Source organism: Elephantulus edwardii, unplaced genomic scaffold (genome assembly GCF_000299155.1).
Source record: "Elephantulus edwardii isolate Elephantulus edwardi_28Jun2011 unplaced genomic scaffold, EleEdw1.0 scaffold00039, whole genome shotgun sequence".
Classification (NCBI taxonomy): Eukaryota; Metazoa; Chordata; class Mammalia; order Macroscelidea; family Macroscelididae; genus Elephantulus; species Elephantulus edwardii.
This window is the reverse complement of record NW_006399789.1, coordinates 9,887,389-9,892,408: the sequence shown is the minus strand read 5'-3', so window position 1 is coordinate 9,892,408 and position 5,020 is coordinate 9,887,389.

The following is a 5,020-nucleotide window of genomic DNA, read 5'->3' as shown; positions in this document are numbered from 1 at the left end:
CTGTACAGCTACTCTACTTTGTAGTAAATGTAAATCATTTTATTACTTGTATGTACTTGGAATTTTATCAACCATAAAGTTGGAAATACAATTTCCTAAAAATTTATTAGAGACATTTTTAAAATATCATTGAAAATGAAGATATGTGTTTATAGCCATTCTTATTTTAATTAGACTTCTTTCTTTGCACTAACACACTAACTCATTATTATTTTAATTAGAATTTTTAACTTCAAATGCTCATTTTAAGGCTTTGGATATCCTTTCTAATGAAAGAAAAGCAGCTTAATATTATCTGAAATTCTGTGGAGTCTTTGTGAAATTAATTTTCCCCCAAGGATGAACCTTAAAAATGCCTGAACCTCAAAAGGTTGAAGTCAGTCATGTTTAACTTGAACGCTCAGTGACCCAAGGAGAGGCTTATTAGAAGCTTTATTGAGTAAAAGAATATTGCCTTGAGTCCAATAAAATTCTCACTGTACAACCAAGTTCATCTTCCTTTTGCTATTTCCCAGCAGAGGACAGCCTTTGTTATGACTCTCCACACAACCCAGCCGGTTTGAAACAGGATCTGGCTTGCTATGAATTCAAAATTCTGTTTCATCAGGGTTTTGAACAATTTCTTTCGGGTCCAATTTCTTGCTGGGAATTTGCATTGCTACCCCAGTTTCACTGATTAGAGTTTAATAAGAATATAACCTCATAGCAATCACCCGGGAATCTATTAAGAATAATCTGCAAATCTTGTGAAACCACACATTCTGATTCAGTATCTCAAAGGAGAAAATGCACATTCTTAGCTGGAGGCTGAGCCCCAGTGAATCAATTAGGACCTGCAATACACTTTTGTTAGCTCACTAAGTGGGAAGTTAAGCTGAGAATACAAATAGCAAGCTTCATTGTAATACCTCAAAATGATAACAGGTGTTTAGGGAGCTCTGGTGACCTAGTCTGGAGTGTATTGCACTGCTAACCCAAAAGTGACACTTCTCTGCAGTTTGACTCCACTGACAGCTCCACGAAAGAAAGATAGGAAATCTCTTCTAATGCAATTTAAAGCTTCAGAAAACCAGCTAAAGATTCAGATGTGACTTGGGTTGCAAAAATCTGCTATCAGGGACCTCTCCTAAGTATTGAAGAGCAGCGATGTCAGTCTGGAGACTAAGGTGCACCTGATCGAAGCCATGGCCTTTGCAATTACTTGCTTTGTATCAACAAGCTGGACAATGACTAGAGATTATAGACGAATTGATGCCTTTGAGCTGTGGTGCTGGAGAAGAGTATTGAATATACCATGGACTCCTAGGAATACAAACAAGTTCGTCCTGAAGAGGGTGAAAGCAGACTACTCCTTGGAGGGTAGGACTCTGAAGCTCCATCTGACATACTTTGGGCATGTTGCAAAGAGGGACCAGTCCTTGGAGAGGAACATCATGCTTGGGAGGGTAGAGGCACTGCACAAGAGAGGGAGATCCTTCATGAGATGAATTGACTCAGTGACTGATGTAATGGGGGTAGATGTGTCAGAGACAATAAGGTTGGCTCAGGATAGAGCAGAGTTTAGAACTGTTGTACGTGGGGCCGCTATGAGTTGACAGCACATAACAACAACAACATGAATTAGACCCAGTTTTCAGCCAATGATTGCGATGAATGAGTGAATTAAGAGGGCTTTGGACCCAATTCTCATTTACATTTCATTGAACTTTTCAATTTCTATTTTATATCATATTTAGATAAAAATATAGATTTTGGTCTAGCAAACCACTAGTGTAAATGGTAAGCAATGCATATGGAAGCCATTTTTAGTTGTTCTAAAGTCCCTATCAAACTCATAGCGAACTAGTGCACAAGACAATCAGACCATTGTGACTTACAGAGTTTTTATTGGTTGAGTTTTATAAGAGCTGACCACTTGGACTTCTTTCTAATCTTAATTTTGCCAGTGTCCTTGAAATCTATTCAGTATCAAGACAGTGCAGAAGCCTCCACTCACAGGAGTGGTGTAACTACAGATAAGTGGCCTTGGACAGACATCAAAACTTGATCTCCCTTGTGAAAAGTTATAATTCTTCCTCAATGAGTTGTGCTGTCAACCCAAAGGCAAATGGTTTGAATCCTTCAAGTGCTCCATGGAGAAAGGTGGACCATCTCCTCCCTTGTCATTTATAGCCTCTGTAAACCCACTGAAGGGCCATTGATAAGTAAATTAAAACTCCATGACACCTAACAACAATCACTGAACCATCACTCCCCAATGTTGATGAGCCACTGTATAACACTGTGTAACAAGGATGTGGTGTAGACACAAAAAAGCAAAACAAGAGGACAACAGGCACTGTAGCAAGTTATCTTCTCCCTCTGATAAATTGTATTTTAAGCGGAGATTGTACCTCGCCAGAGTATGCCAGAGATATTTCCCTCTGACCTACTTCTTTCATCTCCTGTATCTCTCTACTCATACTCTTCCTCCTTATTCCTGGAACTGTAGAGAGTTAAAGGATAATAAAACCTAAGCCTTCAGATAAAGAGATTGGAAGTATTATCTTAATCATTGCCTTGATCTCTTGGCAGGGTATCTTGGACATTTTCGTGTTTTGGAATATTTTTGAAGGATATTAAGTCACAGCACTGCTCTATTGAAAATATTCCTTAATTTTCTGAAAAATTTAAAAAGAAGCAACTAAAACTTATTGGCGTTGAATTGGAACTGACTCATATCTGACCCTCCAGTGAGTTTTCAGTGGTGGTAAACCACAAAGGGATGAGATTGTCCATCTATTTCCCAAGGAGCAATGAAGGAGTTTGAGCCATATTCCTTTGGGTTGTCAGCACAGCTCCTTGCCCACTAGGCCACCAGAGCTCCCCTCAAGCAATAAAATTATTCCTTTAAAGAGTAATAAAGTTTTTAAAGTTAATCAAGTTATGAAAGTCATTAGGATACTTTTTTTTTCACTAGGTAGTCAAACAACAATATTTGTTACATATAAAAGGACTATCTGCCACTTCACCAAAGAAGACATTCAGATGACAAACAAATACATGAAGAAATGCTCAAAATCCCTAGCTCTAAGAGAGATATAAATCAAAACAACTATGAGGTATCATCTTAAGAGAGCAGCAAACATCAAATGCTGGCGAGGCTGTGGAGAAACTGGAACCCTTATTCACTGTTGGTGGGAGTATAAAACAGTGCAACCACTATGGAATGCAGTATGGTACTCTCTCAAAAAGTTGCAAATAGAGATACTATTTGACCCAGCAATTCCACTACTGGGAATATACCCCAAAGAGACCATAACTGCCACCCAGGCAGATACATGCACACACATGTTTATTGCAGCTTTGTTCACAATAGCAAAGAGTTGGAAACAACCTAAGTGTCCATCAACAAACGGATGGATAGAGAAGCTGTGGTGTATTCACACAATGAAATAGTAAACTGCATTGAAAAACAGGAACTCATGCCATATTATTCAAAATGGGTGACCATGGAGGACATTATACTAAGTGAAATATCTCAGTCACAAAAGTACAAATACTGCGTAGTGCCATTGTTGTAGAACAGGACTGACATCAGGGTTGGGGTGAGACTGAGAAAAATTGGATAAATTATGTATACTGCAGTGAAGCAGATGAGGGAGAGAACTGTGTAAAAGTGATATATGATTGGGTATTATGGTCATGACAAGAGTCTAGAATAAAGGTTGCATAGTGGAGTGCTCAGGCTGGGGATGGGGGTGGGGGGGATTGTACACCAATGAAATAATGTTTCTGTCACTTTTCAAAGAGATGAGTGAACTTGGGGGGGAGGTCAGGGAGAAAAATGCAACAGTGAATGAATGAAAATCCAAAGTCTCTTTAAACGTTCATTAAAATTAATTAAAAGGGGAAAAAAAGAATACCATAAAAGGGTGGGGGGAGGACCATTTGCTTGGGAAATTGTGAATTTGCGTATTTCTCTCAGACTGACCCCTACTTCTCACTCAGGGCTCCTCAGCTGTGATCCAGGTTCTTACAGTGATCACAGGACATTCGGTCTGCTTTTCACATGAAGAATTCCAGATCCTCAAACTGCATCTTTTGCCTTCACTCCAATCCATTTTGTCTAGACTCAGATGTGGCTTATGTAGTAAGCTAATTTACAGTGATGAGAAACTGGTAATACTACCTTGGAAGTATTTATATTGGACACCAGATGAAATGCCTTAGGCAGAAAGAAGTTAATCTCTAAAGTTGGAATTTCAAAAAGTATTGGAGAGTAATGTGCACTGTGTTGGTGACAATGGAAGGATATTAGGAGATGGTATTAGGAGATCACTATTGTGATCAGGGGCTGTATTCCATGTAAAAGGGCAACATGTGGAAAAGATACTCGAGAGAACATGTAACACTGGTGAGACATAAGACAGATAGATATGAAATTCTAAAAATAAAAAGAAAGTCCAAAACCAGATGTATTTATGTAGTTATGTTGTTGTTACATGCAATCAATTCACCTTCCTATATACATGTTGTTGTTGTTGTTGTTAGGTGCTGTCAATTCACCTGCAACCCATAGTGACCCTAGATACAGCAGCTCTGAAGCCTACCCTGTTCTGAGACAATCTCACTGATTCCTAAACACCAACCTTCATTGCCCCAGTTACTATATTAATCCATCTCATCTGGGGTCTTCCTCTCCTGCCCTTTCCACCCTTCTGAGCATTATGTCCTCCAATGACTGGTTTCTCCTGGTCATGTGCCCAAAGTACATAAGATAGAGCTTCAAAATCCTAGCCTCCAAGGAGAAACTGGGTTTCACCCTCTCCAAAACACACTTATTTGGTTTTTTAGCAGTGCATGGCACATTCAAGACTTTTCTCCAGCACCACAACTCAAAGGCATCAATTCTTCTTCTGTAATCTGTAGTCATTGTTCAACTCTCTGGTGCATAGCAAGTAATTGTGAAGATCATGGTCTGGATCAGGCACACCTTATTCTCTAGACTGACATTGTTGCTTTTTAGTTTTCAGTATTC